We start from the raw sequence: 24,731 nt of genomic DNA, 5'->3' as shown, positions 1-24,731 counted from the left end.
AAGAACGTTTTTGTCCATAATATAATGAAAGTCAATGGCGTCAAAAACAATAATGGACCCCATTGCCTTTTTTTGTGCTCCTCAGAAGTATACGGGCTTGGAATGACGTGAAGGTGAGTAAATTCTGAATTTTCATTTTTTCATACCTTGAAGTTTGCAAAATCTTAACTTAATAAACTTAATCTTAAAGTGTGCAATTACGTTTAATGATTTGCTTTGAAAGATCTGATTTGTTTGTGGTGTTTTTCATTTTCAGTCCGTTTGGATTTTTTGAGCAACTTCGGATATACATGATCTGTCCTGGAATCCAGACCCCATGTGGTCCCCTCGACCGTCGCATTTAATTTAGAAGCAAATTCTATCCTCATGAGCCAAGCAGAGTGAAAAGCTTCTGAGAGGCATATATGGGGAAATAATCTCTCTAAAGTGATATTGATATCAGATTTGACCAAACACACATTCACAGCCCTATTTTTCATTCCCCCGAAATATGCGGCTGAAGTCTCGGGAGGGACCAGTCAGAGATGAAATAATCCATCTGTATTGTAAAAGTAGTTTTCTTATTCAAAGAGCAACCCCTCCGGTCCTCTGTTTTGTAGATTGAGAGTGACACTGCCCATAGGGCTCCACACACTGAATGCTTTTAGAGACGCCCTCTAAGTGAGTTAGCCGATTCTGTGGACACCACAGATTCAATAAAACACTTGCCTGTCTGTTCTGTTTTTTCGTCCACACACTCTCACTGCAGTCTTTTCTTCTCACCTCACTTCTCACTCCTCTCTCTGTTCCATCACTGCTCTGCTAACTTAGAAAAAGTGGAAAAGTACAAACAGGTGATATTAGAAATGTCATATCATATGCCTTTAAATGAATCAGACCCTTTAATTGGTTGACAAAAGAAGAATGTCTCTTTAATTCGGGGCATCAATACAAAAAAAAATTTGTATTATTATTATCATTTTTGAAGTGACCATGAAAGCTTGGTTTCATCTCAGAATAAAAATAATTAAAAGGCAATTGTAACTCAGAAATATATCCTTTTTTATATAAATCCAACTTTATTCCTTACAGTCTGACTTAATTTCTTACATTAAACTGTACTTATTTGTTTTAGGTTTTACTCTGAGGTGGAAACATGCTTCCATAGACAGCAGCTGCCCTAAGACAAGAAGAAGAAAAAAAACATTTGAAGACAAGAAGAAGAAAAAAAACATTTGACAGCCATTTATTATCATGCACCTTTAATTGCATTTAAATTCCAATTGGTATGGCGTGGTTTGGGAGGCTGTCCCATAATTCAACATGCCAATTTTGAGTAAAAGTCACAGAAACAAATTCCACTGTTTGCATCAATAAAAATTATATCGATAAGCTTCTGAGGTGTGGTTCATAGGAGTGTATATGCAAATATTCATATGGCTCTCTCCTCTGAGCAGATTATGAGCCTCTTATCAATATCCCAATTGGGTTTCCTCTAACCACACTCTCTCCTTTATTTCCCAGGAGTGGAAGACGCTTGATGCCTGGGGCTACATGACACTACCGTGCAAAACAATTAAATAAATAAAACACTCTTTGGGGAGCTTTTATAAATCTGTAAATGCTTTTCTCTGGCTCACCGGTCCTCTCCATCCCATAGATTTCCTTTGCCTTGTGAATAACATTTCTCCAAATTATCCTTAAAAACAAATACTACGAAATCATTACAATTAATCAGATGTGAGTAATGGGTCAAAAACATGTGATTTATACGTTTTCAAAAAACTATTGAATGAATCACAAGAAAGTTCCTAACAGATATTAAGCAGACAGTCTAATAATACTCTACTAATACTCTAATGACTGTTAGCTGACATGTAGTTGCAAAGTTACTTATAGTTAGTAGTAGAGTGTCTAATGCCTGCTACAGACACAGATCTAATAAACCTGGGTACAACATAAACTGTGCGATGATGACACCTATTAAATGGTAGGCTACGACGCAAGTTAGAATAGAAGAATAAAACGTCATCAGTATGCGCTAGTGGTAAACAAACAGAGCAAGATGAATCAAGAAAAAAAGAGGAGGAAGCGAAGGAGGAGATCATGGCACGGTCATGGCTAGGGAAAAGAGGCCAATTTGGCATGGCAATTTTGCAAAAGGAGCTTGAAGTAAGTAGCTTTAAGTTTTAGTGTCATGACGTGTTGATCAATACACCATTTTATGTTGCAATTTTATTGGCTATATAGTCTATCTTTGGTCGCAAGACCGTGACAGCGGCCGTATTTGAACCTATTTCACTCTATGACGTAGGAACAAAGGAGCCAAGACCACAGAAATCCCAACGATTGCTCATCTGGAACAGCCCAAAATTTTACAATGTGTACCGGGCATAAAGTGTACCATTAAAATAAAGTGTTATCAATAATAACAATAATAGAAAAAATACAAAATGGATTAGAAATAAATGTATAATTCCTTGGTTCATAATATTTTTTCCCTTTATGTAGCCTGTCCTATCCCAAGTATAAAGAATCTGTGTTATACTTAGATGTTTAAAATGTTATACAATGTACTCAAATTTGATCCTTTTATTCTCTGAACAATAATGCCTGTAAAATACTGACTGTAAAATAACGAATGAAGAAGAAGAAGAAGAATCTGCATCATGGGATTTGTTTTCCTTTACAACTGTTTCTACTAGTAGAGGATGTAAAAACTCAAATGCCACTGAAACTTCCCTCAAAGGTGGTTATTTTGTCTGCATAAAGATGGACTGATTCCAAACCTCTTATAAAAAGTAACCTCAATCATTAAAAACAGGCAAAACCATTCAGGTTTGAAACATTTAAAATACTTTCTAATAAAAAGACTTCCATGAGTTGGAATTACAGGCAAACCAAAAGCCAATGCATCTTTCTCAGCCTGCCACAACCATTATCTTTTCCAAACAAGTCTTTAAACAGTGAAAAGAAGTCATAGTGCGCTCTTCTATCCTGTGCTGGTTCCCCCCCAGGAGACGAAGCTGGTCAGAAGTCAAGATCATTTCAATTCCTCTCGTCTCTGTTTCCACGGCAGCGCCGCAAAACAACTCGCTCTTCCTCCAGTGCCATAGTGGGGAAACTTTTCTGCTCTCTGAGGGAGATGCTAAACTATTTTAAAAGGCAATTACGACAGTTTTGGGGGCCCTGCTGAGGGGGGGGAGAAAGAGAGAAAGAGAGTGGACTGAAAACAGGGAAAAGTGAAAATATGTTAATGGAAGTCAGGCACTTTTGTGGAGCAGGGGTGGTGTGTGAGTGTGTATGGGTGATCTAATGTGGTGACCTGACCTGTGGGTTGCGTGTTTTTGGCGATAAGGGCTGGAGATGAGGTGGAGGGTGCAGTGACAGTTCAGTAGTTGTAATTATTTTCAGGTTAGGTCACTCTCCCTGAGAACGCAGAGGTGAGGGAGCCTGGAGAGGAAGGGAGGGAAGGGTTAGGAGGTCACAGTGTGGTTAGCAGAACAGTTCTTCTTCAGCTTTTTCTCTCTCTCAAACACAGACACAGCCCTGTCCCAGCCCCTGCTCAGAGATATGACAGTAAGCTTCATAAATGCTTCACATTACAGTCCCATATAGAATAAATTGCAGTTACGAGTGATACTTGGATAAAACATTACAACAAGGTTCTATATGTTAACATTAGTTAATGTACTGTAATAGCTAGCATGAAATAATTTGTTAATTTATGTATATTATGTATATTATGGCTCAGTGGTTAGCGCTGTTGCCTCACAGCAAGAAGTTCCTAGGTTCGGAAATTATATGAATATAATTGTATATATGAATAATATTGTAACATTTCAATTTTATACCTACCTACCTACCTACCTATCTATCTATCTATCTTATTATATAATTAATTAATTCATGTAACACATTCTACCACATGAACGTTTACACTACGAAAGCAATCCGTTCTAATATGTTATCGACTACCTCTGGAAGTGTTCGAAAGTGGACAATCTCAAAACATTTTAGACACCGATTACACGTATTTATTATCGTCCACATTTTTGACACATGAGTTTGGAACGACATGTGTAAATGTTGACGATTTTCATTTATCTCTTTAAGCAACCATTATTTTTCAAGATTTTCATCAAGACATGTAACTAATAAAAAAGATTCCAACTCATGACGGCACAAACTTGTCAAACCCTCATCGTACAGTTATTAGACAGCATTTCCGCTTGTGAATACGTTGAGAGGATTTTTGCAAAAGGTTATTTCCATTTACAAGATGAGCCTAGGCCATTGGCACAACAACCCCCCATCTGCCCCACCCCCCTTCTTTCTCTCCTTCCAAAAACACCCCACTCTTTATCAGTGCAATTACCACACAAACAGATCCATCACAGCCTGAACTGTCCTCTCAAATCGCCACTCTTTCCACGGGCACGCTAATTAATCCTAAAGAGAGAAAACTGATGCTGGAATAAAGAAACAGAGAGAATGGACCTATCATGTCCTTCTGTATGCGTTTGCAATTGTGACCGTGTTTATCCTTTTCTCCTTTGCTTTCTTTTTTTGTTGTCCCATTCTTTCTCTCTTTATCAGCGAAGAGAAAGCCTTCAAAGGAACGATTGTGAGGGCGGCAGGCTGAAGTGGCCTGTTGGTAGCGGCAACAGTGAAGGCGGAAAACACAACATAACAAACATGGTTGCATCTAATCAGGGGCCTCGGTTAATGTAAACAATGTCATTTTTTGGCCTTAATGAGCCAATTTTCCCCGGACACGAGAGGCTAACAATTGGGGCAGCGCCTTTGATGTTCTTCATTTGAAGGTTTGTTTGTGATTGCCGGCACTTTTGTTGGAAGCCCCGTGCCGGGTGTCTTTCATCTCGCTGAAAAGCGAGAGTCACGGCTCACTTGGACGCAAAACAAGGAGAAGTGTGAGAGAGAACGAGAGACATAGAGAGAGTGAAAGAAAGATGACATATTCCCTATTTACCTTAAACAATCCCTAATCAGCTGATCTTCCCCAAAACCTCCTCCTCTTTTTCACCTTCGTCGTCTTCTTCTTCTTCAGAAAGCACACACACAGACACATCAAGACATAAAACAAGCACATTGGTTTGGTGTCTATAACTATCAAATGGCTGGCTCATTAAAAGGCACCCCGGTGAGGGTGCATGTGTGTGCGTGTGTTTGTCGTTGACGGGGCTTAATTAACATGAGCCTGACAAAAGGTGACGCAGACCAAAGAGGCAGCCGGTGAGCCAGGTGTGTGTGTGCGCGGTGCCTTTCAACTTCATACTGTGCAGACATCCCACGCTGACCAATATCGGCCATGTTACGGAGCGAGCGAGAGAGAGAGAGAGAGAGAGAGAGAGAGAGAGAGAGAGAGAGAGAGAGAGAGCGTCAAGGCAAAGATCAAGATAATTAAGCATCTACTTTCTGCTTTACATATATATACACGAGTTAAACTATTTATAATGTGTCAACTCCCATGTGATAGGAAAATGGTTTAATTCTACGTTTAGGAGTGCATAAAACGCACACAAGAGAGTTGGAAATACAAAGAGAACAATGGGGTAAACTTTTTTTTCCTCAATGCGCATTTCTCCTCAGATAAACTGCAAATTAAGGGAAAAAACTACAAGAATATAAATAACTTTGTTTAAAGGACAATAGCATTGTAGATAAAAATCACAACTAATATGTCCAGGCTTTTATCTATCAGTCAAGCAAACTCTCACACACACACACACACAGGCTCTGTGAGTCAGGGGCCTCTGGGGCCTTGTCACCGCACCTGCTGGGCCCTGCGGAAGCCAGCTGTCAGCTCACATGTGCACCGGACTCTATATGTAAGTGTGTGTGTGTTTCTCTAGAGGTGAAGGGTGACGATGTCCAGGGGAGAGAGGGACGAAAAGATAGAAAAAGCGAAAATGCAAATAAGAGAAGATTCTCCTCGAAAGTTAGGCTACATGACTCAGAAGGAGAAGAAGCGAGCAAAGGCAGAAACTGCTTTTGTTGTTAACAAAACACATACAACATGGTTACATTTCCTGTTTGAAAGAACTAATTGTAAGAAGTCGGGACAGATCGATAGATCGCTAAAAAAAATATTTGATAGATAGATCAGAAAAATATTAGATAGATAGATAGATAGATAGATAGATAGATAGATAGATAGATAGATAGATAGATAGATAGATAGATAGATAGATAGATAGATAGATAGATAGATAGATAGATAGATAGATAGATAGATAGATAGATAGATAGATAGATAGATATAACTGCACATATATAATAAACAGAAGGTTACACTTTATTTTAAGGTCTCCTTGTTACAGTGTAATTATACATTTAAAGGGATAGTTCGCCCAAAAATTACAATTCTGTCACCATTTACTCATCTTAAGCTGTTCCAAACCTGTATGAATGAACACAAAAGAAGACATTTTTAAGAATATCAGTAACCAAACAGTTGATGGGCCCCATTGACTTCCATAGTATTTTTGTTTGGTTACCCATATTCTTCAAAATATCTTCTTCTGTTTTCAGCAGTAGAAAGGAACTCATAGGTTTGGAACAAATTGAGGGCCCAAGGCGTCATATACTGACGCTTTTGAAATATCGTCTACATCCAACGCACATGGCACCCTTTAGCGTCAATATGAGACGCAGATAGATATGGGCCAGAAGGTGCCTCCTAGCGGTCTAACCCTAACCCTACCCCAGACCTAAACCTAACCGTAACCGAACAAAGCTCTGTGCGTGTCATATTGACGCTAAAGGGTGCCATGTGCGTTGGATGTAGACGAAATGTCAAAAGTGTCAGTATGACGCCCTAGGATGAGAATGCGTTGGTAAATACATTTTCATTTTTGGGCGAACTAACCCTTTAAGTACTGAGTAATATTAATTAACTACAAGTACTTATTATTGGGTTAGGGTTGGGTTTAGGGTTAGTTGCATGTAATTATGCTTAATTTGGTTATTATTATGTAACATGTGAAGTAAAGTGTTTCGCCTCTAGAGATGGGGAATGGGTGAACACCCTCAGCTACACGAGACAGACGTGTCTCAGCACACCTCAGGTCTTCTCACCCTGAACCACTTCAGTCCATTACAGAACACAGCAGCAGTCACTTCTGATTGAGCTCTCCCAGGGCCAATCTGACAGCTGAGCAGAGTTTAATGTTACTAAGGAGGATCACAACACATCATCATCTACACCAATATGGCAGACAAAGTAAGCCTGAGCCAAACATTTGTGTATGCATTTGTATGCTTAAATACAATTAGCTTAACAAAATAGTTTCACCAAACTCTATTGAAATTAATTGAGTGAAGTTTATCATGCAGAGTGCTGTTTGCGTGGCGTGCAAGGTCCATATAGACCATTCCAAATCATTCACTTCTGAGGTTCCATGATCGTTTGGATGCTATCTTAGAAGGCAGCTGCCTATGTAGACAGTGAGGCAGCTCATTGGAACAGAGCTAATAACAGACAATGATTTCCCAGTTTCTACTCATATAAAATGGTTGTTCATGCCTAAAGGCCCGTTCGCACCAAGAACGATAACTATAACAATCACGATAAAGATTCTAAAAATCGCTCTAGTCCACAACACAACTACGATAGCGGCACAGTGAAACAATATTGTTGCAATCAATTTCAGAACAACTTTTTTCCCAGCTGATGAACGATAAAACAATGACAGCCGATTAGAATCCAGCCTGCTTGAAAGAGCTTTGAGTGTTTAAAACGGCAGGCGACAAAACTGCAGCACGCGCTTAGAATAAACAGAACGATATCGTGTGCTGGTGTGGACACTAATATAGTTATCATTATATTATAGTTATCGTTCTTGGTGTGAACTCCCCTAAAGAAATATGATCTGGTGAAGTGTTACAATAGTACAAAAGTGTAAACAATTCAGTCCAGTTTTCTCCATTGTATTTCTTCAAGAAAAAAGAAAAGAAAAATGGAGATAATCGTACAATGGACAGGTGTTCTCTACATCTGACAGCAGAATACAACAGATGCGTAACCTGCTGTGGAAGAGAGAGAGAGGAAGATAGAAAGAGACACAACAAAGGCAAAGGGGGGAAAAATTGCCCGTTTTGGAAAAATCAATAATGTTCACTGATATGAATCATTTCCCAGCAGGACTATCTGTGCTGTGCAATCCGGTTTTCTTCCCCTGAGGTCAAGTGTGTGTGTGCGTGTGTGTGTGTGTGTGTGTGTGTGTGTGTGTGTGTGTGTGTGTGTGTGTGTGTGTGTGTGTGTGTGTGTGTGTGTGTGTGTGTGTGTGTGTGTGTGTGTGTGTGTGTGTGTGTGTGTGTGTAAGCCTTAGAGACCTCTTTCTAGGCTGGAGTTGTGCTGGAATGTATTAGAGCAGCCCATGTCAAAGCAGGCTAAAGCACGCATGGCACTGGATAAATTCCACTGGGCTATTCTCTCCACACGCCGGACCTCTGCAGAACACCCTCTAGAGAGGCCACGGATACCTGTACGCCCCCGCCAGGTGCAACAGGTCAGAGTTCGTCTGGCTGTTTTTCTTTTATCTGAATTGATGTGCATATATGAACTGCTGCATGGTGATGTCAGAACAGATAGTGCTCCACTCAAACTGACATTCCGCTACTCACAATCGCAGAACATTATTTTCACCATCATTCCTAATGGTGACCTAATCAAATTGATCATAAGTGTTGAAAATGGAAAACTTTTTTTGTATTTTTGTCTGCTATTTTTAATACCAGTTACACAATAGTTCCTGTTCTCAAATTTGACCCTAAAGACTTTTATCCTTACATTTTTTTTTTTTTTTTTTGCCTTATTGCATCACAAAATGTTCTATATTTGTTCAAACTTGTCTTGAAAAAAATAAGGAGCACCAAAAAGTGCTATTATTAGATATAACTGAAATATTTGATTACCTGATATTTGCTCAATGTACACTGCTGGTGATTCGCCACTAAAGAAATGCTAAATACTGAGGAATAAAAGTTAAATCTGACAGAATTCACAAAATATTCATAAAGGAAGAGTTTTGTCATATAATTATCAAATAGAGTAAAAATAATTAATTAAAAATAATTGAAAGAACAATGAAAAACTTTGAATGTTCAAATAAAGTAAAATGTTAAAAAACTTGTTAAAATTTTAAATGTAAGAATTTCTATTTAAAAATATATATATTTATATAGTATTATTTCTTTTTTTTTTTAAATGTGCACTGTTTTATTTGTATGCAAATGCTATATCACATCAATCTGACAATGACATTTGCTCAAGGTAAATTGATGATTTTAATAAAAAAAAAAGATCTTAAACAAGGTTGGGTGTAATGCACCCAATTTACTTCTGATGTAATTGCATTAAATACTGTATAGACTATAGAACATTGTCTCAATATAACACAATAGTGGATTTAACATAAACATGTAATGTCTAATGTTAAAATGTATGTTTTCAATGTAACATTCTCCCTTTCAATACTTTGGTCAATTCAGGAATAATTTATGTAATTTTAAATTACTTATTTGAAAGAATAAAAAAAAAAGCAGTTTTATGTATTTTCTTGTATTGTTTAACTGGTCAAGGTTGATATGGGATTTAAAAAAGTAATTAGTATTAAGTGATGCAATACTTTTTTTGAGAGAGTAATTAGTACAGTAATCTAATTACACTGTTAAAGATAATTAGTAGATAGTAATTAATTACTTTTTTTTTTCAATAACCAACCCTGTGATTTTGAACACAGAATATGGGAATATTTTGTCTTTTAAGACCAGCTAATGGCATGCAGAAGAAAGAAAGAAAGAAAGAAAGAAAGAAAGAAAGAAAGAAAGAAAGAAAGAAAGAAAGAAAGAAAGAAAGAAAGAAAGAAAGAAAGAAAGAAAGAATGAATATGAAACAATATTAATGTCTGTAATGCAAGCTTGTTTAAGTCTTTCTCGCTTTGTACAATTACTGAGATTAGCGATAAGATGAAGGCTAAATAATTGCACAATAATAGCCAATAATGAGACCGAATGAGGAGAGCTCTGAGAGACAAATCAGTCAAAAGAGGGGACGCAGCTTCAGACAGCTGGCTAATTTCCACTGACCCTTCCCTTTCACACAAACTCTTCTATTTCTGTTTTCTTCCCTTCTTTCTTCTCTCGCTCTTAGCCCCCTCCCCGGAGAAAGCGCAACTGCTTTGCATAACGGCTGCGTCGTGTTGTGGACCGGGAGGAGGTGGGTCGAGTCGGGCTGGCACTGAGGTAAGCTTTCTCGTTTTCCATCCTGACCAAACACACCACCACAAGCCTCCCAAACTTACCCCCCCTCCTCCTCCTTCCCGCTCCCCTCTCCACGTCACCCCTACACACTGGCTGTCCCCATCTCTCCAGGAGGCAGTTGTCAATCATCAGCGTCTCTCAGAGTCCCGCTGGAGCTCATTGTGCCCGCGGTCGCCGGCGGAGGCAAGCGCTCGGAGGCAGCGGCGGGCCGCAGATGGAGAGTGCGCTGTCAATCATTGTCACTAATTATTAATTTCTGTCACTCAGCCCCGTGGCAACCACGCTCTCTGGCTCCCCCTCCCTCCTTCTCTCTCTTCCTCCCTCTCTCGCTGTGGCTTCTCTCTCCCAGGGTGAGTTGATTTGGTATGCCATCTCTGCGACGGAGGGTTCAACCTTTCATTATGTGTCACACACACACAGTACTCTCACCTAGGTCACTCCCCTTGACTCCCTGCTTGGTTTTAATTGTATTTTACCTTCTACCCCCTACTAAACCCTTTGCACCCTTTGACCTTCGTCCTATAGGCCCCCTACCCCTCCCCAACACATATCATCCCAGTTCCACTGTCCTATTCCTCCATCACTTCCACAGAGGAGAGGTGAGGTGGACAGTGTGTTTGTGCCATTAAATAACACCTCCCTTGATTAGGCCAGTGATCATGAGTTTGACATTTCATTTGATTTGAACTTTGCGGGGCAGATCGCGCCAATATTCATTGTACATTGCTGAAATTGAACTTTTACAGTATTAACACTTTATTTTCCTGTTTCATAATGTGATAAACACACAAAATAAAATCAAAGCTTTGTTAACAGACCATACAATCCTGCTAAATGATAAAATCCTCAAGACCTCGAACTTACTAAACTCTCTTACCATGTTCTTGTCTACATAAGGAATATCCAATGGCTAGTGCTAGAAGTTTTAACTTGAACTTTAATTGTATTATTATTAACTATACTTCTACTAACTATAATAACTTTGCAACTACATGCCAACTAACTATCATTAATTTGAAACTACATGTCAACACTCTTATTAGAGTATTAGTAGACTTAAGTTAGGGTTGGTAAAATAAGCTGAGATATATTTGAAAAGTTGATTATACTCAGTAGAATGTTGGTTGGAGGACCATCGAAATAAAGTGTTAGCAGATATTAGGAAGACAGTCTTTTATTAATACTCGAATGACTGGTACTGTAGTTGACATGTAGCTGCAAAGTTAGTTAGGAGAATATCTAAAGTAGACGGTTGAAATAAAGTGTTACCAAAATATCGTCACTTAAAGATGGAAATTCTGTTTTTAAGAGATGTTTCAAACCTGTATGAATTTCTTTCTTCTGCTGAACACATATATTTTGAAGAATGTCAGTAACCAAACAGTTGATTGACCCCATAGTATTTATTTCTCCTATATGGAAGTCAATGGGGTCCATCAACACAAAGACAACGGAGTAGTTATTAAAAGTGAAACAAAAAGCATTGGTTATCATAGATGATTCTTCTCATCCCTTATTCTAACTTTCAGTTGTTACCATCAAGGAGACGGTTTAGACAACCCCGGCCGAGTAAATATGTGTACCAGATGTCTTTTGTGCCAACTGCCATTCGAATGTTAAATGTTGAGAAGATATGAATATGAGTAGAGGTGGATATGTAGGCTATGCATATGTACATGGGAATATTATTGTTTTACTTTTATTTTTTATGTACATTGTTGTGTTGTGTTAGTGTCCTTGTGTGGGGTGTATAGTGAAGCCAAAGACAAATTTCCACTTGTGGACAATAAAGAAACTAAACTAAACTACAGTAAACTAAACTAAACTACAGTAAACTAAACTAAACTAAATGCAGAAGAAGGAATTACATACAGGTTTGTTCAATTCAGAAAAAACACTGAACACCAGATACAAATCTTGTTTTCAAATCATACACACTTTTATAACATTCAGGTTGAAAATCTGTTTCAGATCACTACTTTTCTCATTGAACGAAACTAACAGACCCCCCTCTTCCTCTCTCATTCCCTGTCCATCTCTGTCCATTCACTCTGTTCTGCATATTTTTATCCATATCTCTATCTCGTTCTCTCTCTTTCTGTCCTCAGCCCTGTAGAACAAAAGACCTTTTAAAACAGATGAAGCACTTATCAGAACCCTTCAACACATCCTCAGTTCATTCTTTGAGTCTGTGAGTTATAAAAACAGGATCTTTCCTGACATCAACCACTCACAGTCTCCACCAGTGCCTCCAAACTATACCGTCAGTGGACGAATTAGACATCACTGCAAAACAAGCTACTAGCATTCTTCAAAAACAGCTGTCAGGTGCACAAAGAACGGGAAACAACAACTAACTGTCTGCCAAATAAGAACACATCATATAGTCTACATTAAACAGAGATCCTGCTAAAATACGTTTCCTTTCATGTCATATAATAATGACAGAGAAATATTCTGTCCGACAGAGTTGAGAGCAGAATTAGTGAACAATTTCTGTTTTAATAAAGAAATAAACCAGGCAAGGTGGCAGAGTTTTTAAGTGTAGACATCATGTACCAGGCTGACTTAAAAGCCTATCGTGCAGCAATAAGCATGAATTTCATTCGTGTTCCCCTTTTTTTTTTGACATTGTGACTTGAAGAGTAATGGATGTAATTGCGAGAGGAACCAAAAAGCAAATTGCATACCAATTACAGCTTATGTGTGGAAAAAAATCATAGGACTATCTGTAGATTTAAGACGCATCTGAGAGGAAGAGAGTGAAATGTTCTCTTGTGAGTGTCTAAAGACTTGAAGACTGCTCATGTTCCAAACAACAGCAAAAGATTCAGACATTTGATTGAGCAACAGGTAATCTGAGTAAAATAGGCAAGAAAATGTTGTGGATTACATTTACTAATACTAACACTTACATGTCTTCCTCCTGAAGAGAGGTAAACTCTAGCAACACACACCAAAAACACCATCCTCCTATTTTTATGGGGGGAAAAGTAGTGTCAGGGAGGGATACTTTTAAAAGTAAAAAAAAAAAAAAAGTTATTCATTCACTTAATTTCTTATTTTAAAAAGTAATCATTTATAATTATCTTTGTTAATTAAGTAACATTGTTTTCTTTATGGAAAGCAACACATTGAACATTACTTTTCCATTAATTTAAGAGGGTATGAAAAGGATTAGGCTATTTATCTGTGCCCCATCTACCATTGTCCATAAATAAAGGCAAATATATGATTATACAAATAAGTTAAATTTTAATTAAATTGCCTTTACATTGCAAGGGCAGCACAGATGTCATGTCTACATACCACAAAAAGGTGTTTACACAGACCTTTTTATTCAGAGCAAAAACCACAATAGCTGAAAAAATTATCATATGCTTGAATTTTTTTACAAAGATGCTTGTCATTCACAGCAGGATTTTTTTTTTTTATGACATCACCAAAATGGCAGATCTAATGCATTGCTAACATTATACAGTGCTTAGCATAAGTGAACACACCCATGCTAAAGTTGACTAAAGAGAGGAATAAAAAAAATCATCTTTTTGATATTGATCTTAATGCCTTAATTTAAAAAAAAAAAGGACACCAATTTTCTTTGTGAATGAATAATGTATCGTAAATAAATAAATGTTCTTCCTTAAAATTCAGTTCTTGGACCGCTCCTCTTCTCCATTTACACCACCTCACTGGGACCCATCATACAGGCACATGGCTTCTCTTACCATTGCTATGCGGATGACACCCAGCTCTACCTCTCATTTCAACCTGATGATCCCACAGTAGCTGCACGTATCTCAAGCTGCCTGGTGGACATCTCGGCATGGATGAAGGAACATCACCTGCAGCTCAACCTGGCAAAGACTGAGCTTCTCGTCCTCCCTGCCAATCCGTCTCTACAGCACGACTTCACTATCCAGCTAGATTCAACTTTAATCACCCCATCAAGGTCGGTCAGAAACCTTGGAGTAACATTTGATGAGCATCTGACCTTCACAGACCACATCACAAAGACAGCTCGATCATGCAGGTTTGCACTGCACAACATCAGGAAGATCAGGCCCTTCCTAACTGAGCATGCAACACAACTTCTCGCCCAGGCCTTGGTTATCTCTAGGCTTGATTACTGCAATGCTCTTCTGGCCGTAATCAAGTAAATCAACTAAACCTCTACAAATGATCCAGAATGCTGCAGCCCGTCTTGTCTTCAACGAGCCCAAAAGGGCCCACGTCACTCCTCTGTTCATCTCTCTGCACTGGCTACCACTCGCTGCTCGCATCAAGTTCAAGGCATTGACGCTTGCTTACAGAACAACCACAGGCTCAGCTCCCTCCTACTTTCACTCGCTCCTACGAGTCTACATCCCTACCAGAAGCCTGCGATCGATAATACAGCACTAGAATGAATGAAACCAAAATATGGCGTGTGGCCTGAAGTAAAACATCCACAGCCCAGTAATGTTCTTTACCTGAGGGGAATCACACTTTCTAACTTTCTAGTACAAAACACTGAATATTAATTAATATCCATATATTTCAAAAATAGTACAGCTTAACTCTAAAGAACACCAGAGATAAAGACAAAAGAAGAGAGAGAGAGTGCGAGTGCGCGTGTGTGTGTGTGTGTGTGTGTGTGTGTGTGTGTGTGTGTGTGTGTGTGTGTGTGTGTGTGTGTGTGTGTGTGTGTGTGTGTGTGTGTGTGTGTGTGTGTGTGTAAGAAAAACGAGGCCATAGATTAAAAGCTAATAGCCAGAGGTGCTTGTCCTGTCTGATTTGCTCTTAGTACAAAATGTTTTCACACAGTAAAACCGCCCCATCACCACAGGTGTTGGCACAATGCTGTGATTGCCCTTGACAAGAGAAAACAGCGGAAGGGCTCCAAAACCAGGAAACTTTGAAAGACAAGGTCACAACTTTGCTTGACATCAAAGGTTAATCCAAGAAGTTTTTTAATCATAGAAATAAAAGCCAAAAAAAAAAAAAAAAGCAAGTTTATTCAGCATCCTTGAGACATCACCTTCACCTAAAGAGAATAATGGCTCTTTTGTGTTTTATATTTTTCAGTTTATGTTTCTTGGACAATGGTGAAGATTTAAATGAGAATCGCTGCGAGGGAATCTACTGGTTTAGATCCAAAGCTCAAATAACGAACGGGTGGAACGACACTTGATTTAGAGAGAGTTTGTGCGATCAAGAAATAGACTGAAACAAAAAAATGGCACAAAAAGTACTCTAGTGATGTAAGTATAATGCTGTCTAGCAGGAAGTGCATTCAGAGTTTGTGCCAAAATATCCTTTGTTTAATGTCTCTTGGTGCGGCCTGCTACATCCCATGAACTCCTGCTTTGGACTCATACTGTCTCTCCCGTACATACTTTTATCCTCACATCATATCTTGTTTGCATCGCTTGTTCTCCATGATGTATATTTCACTCGTGCAGTCAGTCTTTGCTGTAATTCTCTCCGTCCTTTGCTCTTGCTTAGTTTGCAGCTTCACTGCTATGTAAGCAATCTCAAACACACACTGTGCCCACAGCAGCAGGTCTCCAACTGTCACTTCTCTTGCTCCACAGTCGTTCACACTCTCTATTCGTCATCCTGCGAAGGTCTTAAGCCTGACAGTTGCAGGAAACACCATCTCGCACAAAAAAAAAGAGGGAGTCATCACTTTTAAATCCAGCAAAAAGAGCATCAGTGAAAACGGTATGTTTGCTGGAGATCTGACATGCAGTTGCACAACTAGATGCTCAATTATAATCTTTGGGATGATATATAAAATCTGCTGATGGACTCGAGCGAGAGTGGCACATGTGGTACAGTAACACCAATGTTTCTGTCATTTGCCATGGTTGGGACACGGGGTCCTGACATGTTGAGCTGTGGCGCTCATGTTGGCGATGCAGGTTCAATCCCGACCCTTTCAAAAGTCTACTTTTACTGTAGTTTAATAAGGCCATTTGATTTCCACTTTTTTTTATATTACAGTGAAGCACTTACAAATGCAAGTGAATGAGGCCAATCTGTAAAAGTTAAAATACTCGTTTCAATATAGCTACAAAACATAAACAACGTGTTACTTTACTGTGAAAAAGAATAATTGTATCCCTTAATACTCATCTTTAATCACCAAAATTACATATTACATTTTTTTTTCCTTTAAAAAAATGTATTGCCTTAGCTTGAATGCAACTCTACACCCTTGCCTCATTTAGTATACGCGGTTCCATGACCCCACTCACACAGGCTCAGAGATCCACTCGTTGACGATCACACGTTGACCTGATTGGTTACAAGGTTGTGACATCAGAAACACCAGTGATTTCAAAACGTTTTTGAGAGTGCCTTTGGTTCACTGCCGTTTTAAGGAGAAAATACTCAGCAAATACTCAGCAATGGTGCTTACTTATGAATTTGCACATGGTTTGTCTAGCAGGTCCCACTTTATATTAAGTGGCCCTAATACCTGTGAACTTACATGGTAACTACATGTGTACATAGTATGTAACTACAGTGTAAGTACACATTAGTACATAGTATCTACAGCTGTATTATTAGTGTAACTACACGTATGTAACAACCCACGTAATGGTATGTGTAAGTACAAATGTGTAACAGGACATTGGTAACAACACTTTTTCACATTAGTAAGTACACATGTGTAACTACATTTTGTATCAACAATATGTAGCCTATTTGTTGTTCCAATTCCACATGCAGTCTTAGATACTGCAGTTACCAGTTTGGGTATAAATGTATTTAATTTCCAACAAGTGGACAGTTCCTATGGAATTATCATGTAACGACACTGATGTACACAACAATTACCTTAACAATTACACTTTATATTAAGTGGACAGTTCCTGAGGAGTTACCATGTAACACTGGTATCACAAGGTGAAACTTTAGTTGTAATTCAACATTAGTCCTGCCAGTCATAAATACATGTATTCCAACTGGTAACTGCAGTATCTAAAACTGCATGTGGAAGTGGAACAACAAATAGGCTACATATTGTTGTTACAAAATGTAGTTACATAATTACTGTTACACATGTGTACTTACTGAAGTGAAAAAATGTTGTTACCAATGTCCTGTTACACATTTGTACTTACACATACCATTCTGAGGGTTGTTACATATGTGTAGTTACGCAAATGTTACAGCTGTAGATACTATGTACTAATGTGTACTTACACTGTAGTTACATACTATGTACACATGTAGTTACCATGTAAGTTCACAGGTATTAGGGCCACTTAATATAAAGTGGGACCGTTTAGCATATTAAAAACATTACATAGACATATAAACAACATTAAAAGCTTGATTTTCACCACAGGAGGACTTTAATGTATATACAACTCCTTCTCCATGAAAACACCATTTAGCCCTGAAATGAGTGTAAACACTTCTTGTTAATTATGAACAAAAAAGGTTACATAGTGCACCTTTCATTCTGATTAGTCAATACATAAACTAGCACAGCACAGGCCAGCAAACAAAACAGAGCACTGCTGAGAGCAGAAGAGTTGTGCTATGCCATTTAAAGCTGCTTGAGTAGGCCACATTTCTCAGGGAATCAGATGAGTGCTCCGGCAGTGTCCGTGCTGTTCCTGACCGTCTGAGAGGAGTAACAGTCTGAGATGTGGTTTCTGTGGGATTTATTACCACAGCGGTGTGCTGTCCTCAACTCTTACACTGCATTAAAATGCAACCCGCATTCTCCACCAATCTACACCTTAAGCCTGAATTTTCATTCATCTCAATAGCAGTTGCTAGGGTGCCACAGGACACCCTCAGACATACACAATGTTTCCAAAACCTTCAGTCACATGATCCATCAGAAATCATTCTAATATGTTGATTTGGTGCTCAAGAAACATTTCTTGTTATTATCAACATTGAATAGTTTTGCTGCCTAAATTTTTTCTGCAAACCATATACATTATTTTTACAGGATTCTTTGACGGATAAAAAAAAAAAAGTTCAAAAGAACTTATGTAAAATTATTTTTTGTAACATTATTGTAATTGTCTTTACTATCACTTTTGATTAACTGAATGCATCTTTGCTTAAAGCTAAAATACGTCATTTGTTTTCACCGCTAAGGGTCGCTAACCTCTTACAATAACAAAGGCGTAGGTTGATGACGCAGTGATAAGCGGAATGATGGGACTTGCTGTCATGATGATGGATCTAATAATGTTTACGGATGAGTAAAAACATTCATGTTTTTAACATGACTGTGGTATTAAGCAGGTCGCAATTGCTAATGACAGATATCAGCACCACACGCGAGTCCCACGGATATAAAGGAATAAGGACAAGTGCTGAATTACTACTCACACAGGTCAGTTTATTTGACAAATTCAACTTATGAGGTAACGCAGCACTGTTTAATTTGGTCTAACGTTACACTATCATACCAAAGTTATAATGTTGTCTATGTGTTAGTTTGTTCGCTATATGAGACTAGCAGTAAGCTAGATCAACATTAGAATAACATACTGATCATATTCTAACATTTCATCATGTTCTATATAACATTGATTAGTTTTATGTACATTTGCTCACCTGTCTAATAAAGTACATGCAAGAGTATGTCAAGTCGTGACTCGTGAAGCTCTGTCAAGTCCAAGTTAGTCGCGGACGTGGAGCTCTCGGCATCTCCAAAACGCCACGTTCATATTGATCATCGTTTTAGTTTTTCTTTTGTCCCAAAGTCTGCTTGCCATGGTCCATAATGTTTGAACAAAATAACAACAGCGTGCCCCTAGACGTTACGCACTACGCAGTTGTCCACGTCTGTCACCATTGTTACTATGACAGTACAAGTGGAAAGGATAACGTGGATATTAAAAAGATACTGCCCCAATACTGTTGAATGGTGTATACTTGATAATTCAAAGGACTTGAGTCAAATAATTTGACGAAGTGATATGAGACTTGTGTTTACTGGAAAATAATTGTGCACCTTAGAACGTTTGTCAACCAATCAGAATTAAGCATTTGACAGGTATAATATAATAAATTATGTAATCAATAATCCATGGCTAGCTGCGCATTAAACGATTTCAATGCAGGACGTGGCAGCGTTGATACGTTTCTGTGCCCCTGAATGTTTCTGTGTGAGCATAGCGCAATCTCCAATCTCTGTGTGAGTGACGTATACTTGTGTGTGCTTCAACGAAAACAGCACATGAATGTAGAATTGTGACTGACTTGGAACTAACTGTGCATTAAACTGTTTTATTGCACACCTTACAGCCAATCAGAATAGAGTATTCAGACAGACCGTGCTATAATAACAATATATTTGTTGTTTGTAAAAAAAATAAAATAAAAGAAGCTACTTTTTAATGGCCGTCGGTGGAGAAATACACTTGTTGACAACATCAAACAGCAACAGCCAAGGTAACATGCTAACCAGCCAAACCATGACCCGTTGGTCTCAACAGTTGTGAGAGAATGTGTAGGAGTTGGACCACCTGTCATTGTAGCTGTATAAGATGTATACGAATGTGAGATCTTAGCGATCATCTTGTCAGTTTGTATGTCCATGATCTGTCATCATCATCAGTAGCATGTCGGTATGGACTGCCAACTTACTAGTGCAGGAGTACAGAGTCAGGGAGACACTGAACAGAGGACAGGAGAGAGAAATGGGACTCTTGGATGAGGGACTTGAGGACGAGACATTTCAGGAGTCTTTGATTAGTCCAGCAGTGTCAGGATAAACCTACAAGACACCAAAAGAGATGGGAGAAAGAAGGAAGACAGAAGCAGTCGATTGGAGTGGCAGGCAGACTTGGGGAAGAACAGCCTGGTCACTTCATCTGCCACTGCCTATGGATGAAGAGGAAGTAGAGGAAGAAAAAGGGCAAAAGGAACCGCATTCAAATGCATATGCCATTCTCCCCCTCTCTGGTTAGTCTCGGCAGCTTCACGTCTGACTGGAGACTCCAGCAAATGGCTTGATGGGTGCCAATCCACTGTCAACAGCCATATAGCTGTCCCACATCACTGCACCAAAGCGAGCACGGATCACATTTGTTATACCCTCCAAAAATGTTGCCTAATGACCCTTTCTCGCAGCCTGGGTCGCACCCTCTCCGCCCCACCACCAGAACATCCCTGGCGATGCGAGAAGAACATGTTTTAAACCCAAACCTGATGAGGGCGGAAGGCTGGCAATATGTTTTTCATGATGCCTGTGAATAGACAATGAGGAACGGGCAAGTTGAGCGACGTGTCTCGTGTGCGTCTACACAGCCTAGGACAGGCGAGAAGAAGAACGGGCCATCCAGATCCGGCGATTACCCGATCCATCGTGTTCCATTAAGTTTAAACAAGCACGCACACGCAACTTCGGCACTGGGCTGAGCTGTCCAGGACATTGTATCTGCACGAGGCTGAGATAATGGCATCTGTCGCTGTTCCTTTAGTCACAGTCGACCCAGCGCTGCCCATTAGCCGGCTGCTGGCTGACTGCCCCGGCTCGACACGCTCTGATGGCCCAACACAAAAAAAAAAAATACAGAATCCGACCGGCGCTCCTGTCTCGCTCCTTACTTCCCCTTTTTTCCCTCCCCCCGTTCCTACTGTCATGACTAGAGGCTGTCTGGTGTTGGATTTTGTTGGCAAAGCAGCGCTCTAATAAAAGAGGGCCCTGACAGTGCTGAGGTATGACTACTGCTTTTCTCTGATCCATACCAGACTAGGACAGGCCAGCGGATCAGGTCCCTAATTCACAATCAGAGCGCTGCTCCTGTAAGACAGATCTCTCCTCACAGGACATCTCGCTCAGATCTCGGAGCTGCCAGACAGCGTTGTCTTGATGTAAAAAATAACCAGCACCTGGAGAAATGGCAACCGGCGCAGTTTCCTCAAGTCCTGTCGCTTTATTTAGTAAGAGCCGAGCGTTGTTTCATCTGCTTCACACCTACGGTGACGCAAGATAAAAGTCAATGCGCAGCTGACAAATGTCTATCATTCTCCACTTCAGTGTGGCACTTTCTAAACTTAGCATAACTAGCCATCAGAAAAGTTTGAGACGCTTTGGTGTTAGGACTGTAACACAATCACATCAACATTGCGGTTGGGCTGAGGTGTAGAGCGGTAAGCGTTCCCAATTATTAGTCTGGTCATTAGCGTCTGAGAGCGGAGGGGTGTGTGCGGCCGCGTCAGTTTTGATAAAGCAAAGCAATTTCAGCCGCTGCTATTCAGCCAAATTACAGTTGTACATCATGCTGGTTTCTCTCTCATTGTACAAGTGCGTGATGTTAACATTTCATTAGCATGTTGGTCGCCACTGGAAGGGTGAGAGAGAGACGAGACAAACAATAACTAGCCGTAGAGAAAGAGAGAGAAAGACAGAGTTGTTCGGGTCTAATTCAAAAGCATTGGCGACATCTAGTGGATTCAGAAAAGCATTCTCAAGAGATTCTCTTCAAATACTTGTTTCAGAAAATCACTTTGAGTAAATAGCCTACATTTGAATGAAAACATTATTGTTCCATTTTAAAAGCTTAAAGATGACAGTAAATTTGAAATTAAAATATGTATTACTTATTTATTTATTTTAATTTATATACTTATTTTTAACCTTTGTTTTATCCTTTTTGATGATTACTGCATTCTTTATAAAGATATTTAGAAATCCATTTAATTTGGCCTTCTTTGAATAAATTAGTATTTAAAAAAATTTACCATGGTAACATTTCAACCTTTTGCAGTTGTTATGCAACAACTGTGATAACTTGGCATTAAAACAAACAAAAAAGCACAGAATTCTGAAAGCCTCTTATGTTTAATCACATATTGTACTGCATGGTTTTACAGAAGCCTAATAATAATGGGATTAAGCAACAATAATGGGATAATAAGTGGTAGAAGCAACATTGTCCGATACATGAACAAATTGTTATTTTTAGTCAGATCTTTTATTGAATTTGATTGGTCCAGTTCACAAAATAGGTCTAAATGATTGATTCAAAAATCAGAATGATCTGATTCTTGAGTTCAACTCACTAGTTTATAGGCTAATCTTAATGTCTGGATCACTAAGTAGATAATAGCCTAACACAACTGAAACATAATTGCATTATACATAAGCCTATTATGCCTATATATTCAGTACTTCAGAATAATTGCAGTACTGCTTTAATAAAACTATAAACTGTGAAGTAATTAGGCCTTGTAGTTAACATTGCACATAAAAAATGGTGGTTAGCAAAAATGTGTCAAGTCATGCCTAGCTCTAAATGCTTAGTTCTAGGGTAGGCCTATTTTACTGTGGTCAATATAAGAATGGTGGATACTTAAAAAAAAGATTTTTAAATTTAAGTCTGACTAATTCACTCACAAGTTGCATGAGGAGCTGCTTGTTTTGGCCAAAATTTCTACCGTAGCCTACGCAAAGCCATTTAAGGGATTAATGCAACAATTTTTACAAGAAATTAGAAGCTTAATGAAGTGGACAGAAATGCTGTCAGTGTTTTATTGGCAGTAAATTGCGTTGATGTGGGTTCTCATAATGAGTCGTGACAGTAGTTGCGAGGCGTAGGCCTATCTGATTTTATTGGCTTGTGATATTACTGTGTTATTCAAGCTCGTATTTAACAAGATTCAAGTAGGCCTAATGGTGTTGCCAGTGGGCTTCTCGTAGAACTGAATTAAGTTTCAACATTTAGAGATATACAAAGATCCTCTAAATTATTATTATACTGCTATTTACAGTGTTGGTCTACATTGTTTAATAATGGTTTTTATAAGGACCTAAAATGAAGGAAACAAAATATAATGGATGTTTGATGTAAGGTAACGTTATCAAATTCCTGGGACATATCTAAGCACCGGAATAGCATACTAGCATACCTCTATTACTATTTAATATTACAATTTTTGTTGGGACAGTTTAATAAGTTTAATTGCAGTGCTCTGGCGCCCCCCAACTGTCAAACAGTGAATGTTCAAAATAAAATGATCCGTTTAGAATCAATTAAAAGCAAACCTGTTATAAATAATTTATTTAAAACTAAATTAGGCCTACATAACTCGTTAATAAGTCTCTATAACTAATCGAGTGTATCAATTATAGGCATTGTTTTGGGTTAATTTAAAATGAACATTACGTCAGCATTTACTCACCCTCATGTTGCTCCAGACCTGAAAAAATATATATCATATTATATTAGAAAAAGTAGTAGGCTACATTTCACTTACTATTCTCGTTTTATATGGCAGCGTTGTGTCAAAAACTTTTAACAGATTTATACTGATTGATAATTACTTACGTGGGCCGTAACTCGATAAAAAAATCATGAGAACAGGATCATTCCGATTTGTGAACAAATAATTCGGACAGGCGAGTTGTGTGAAGTGGATCAACCGATTCGCTCAAAAGATTCGACTCAAACGAACGATTTGTTCATTAAAGGGTAACTAAACCCCTGGTCAGAGCCTGACTCCACCCACTGGCAATATTTGAAAAATGCTGGAAAAGTGGGCAGAGCCCAACGGACGAACCGAGGGCGGGGTGAGCGGGTGATTGACAGACCCGCAGTGACGCAGTGATTGACAGCTGCTGTCAGACTCGCTAAGATGGAGAGTGACGCAAGTAGCTTTGCAACAGAGCGGTCATTTAAAGTTGAGGACTTTTCTCACCTGAAGTGGAGGAATTGTCTGTGGACACAGAGCTAAAACCATATCAATTCGAGCCGCGAGCTCAAACTGCGGTGTCGCATCGCATTAACTCCCGCCTCGCGATCTCCATCCGACGATGCTAGCGAAGCAGCCGCGCAAGAGAGAATGGGGCCAGTATCTGAGTGGATTATTATTACTATTGACCTCCGTTAAGCATATTTTGCCGCTATGTGAAAAAAAATATCCAGCAAAACGCGCCGGCGGTTGTGGAGTCCATGCAGGAAGAGCAGCGTTTGGCACACAGGTGCATGTAAACACTGGCGCCTAATTTCCAAGTTTGGGGGAAAGTTATGCAGTCCAGCAGTGCTGTTGCCACCAGCAACACTACACCTATACCAGCCTTAACCACTGTACTAAACACAGATAAAGCTAATGCTAAAAATCTACACTATCCTAACTGATGCAATACTATGCTACTAACTAACTATGCTTCTAACAACACTAACAACTATGCTAAATAACTACCTAGGCTACACGAAATAATCTAAATAACTATAAATGCTATGCTAACTAGATGCTAAAATACGCTATCCTGATCGTTTTCAATACTCGTAATTCCAATTTCCAACTCCCGACTCGCTCTGGTGTTGACGGAAGCAGATGCTTTTATACCAGGGGCTGCCAGGGGCGTGGTGAGCTCGCAGCGTGGTGACCCTACGTCAGAGAATACCCCTACTTCAGGAGATTCCGTTTAACCTGAAGAGGGCAGCACTCAGACGTTTTTACACCATATATTTGAAAATTAAAACACTTTATAC

General features: G+C 39.1%; 1 long non-coding RNA gene across 1 annotated transcript; it reads right to left on the bottom strand.

Annotated features, from left to right (window-relative positions):
• Window positions 1–1,246: 1,246 nt before the first annotated feature.
• On the bottom strand, window positions 1,247–23,699 carry LOC307005383. The gene is made up of 5 exons (XR_013799258.1): window positions 23,565–23,699; window positions 23,419–23,436; window positions 4,973–5,044; window positions 3,310–3,432; window positions 1,247–1,678 (listed from the first exon to the last, which is right to left on the bottom strand). It is a non-coding gene; the product is annotated as an uncharacterized lncRNA (long non-coding RNA).
• Window positions 23,700–24,731: the final 1,032 nt, after the last annotated feature.

This window comes from Phoxinus phoxinus (assembly GCF_949152265.1).
Source record: "Phoxinus phoxinus genome assembly, chromosome: 10".
Taxonomy (NCBI): domain Eukaryota; kingdom Metazoa; phylum Chordata; class Actinopteri; order Cypriniformes; family Leuciscidae; genus Phoxinus; species Phoxinus phoxinus.
Note: the sequence above shows the minus strand (reverse complement) of the source record. Positions and strands in the feature narration are given on the sequence as shown.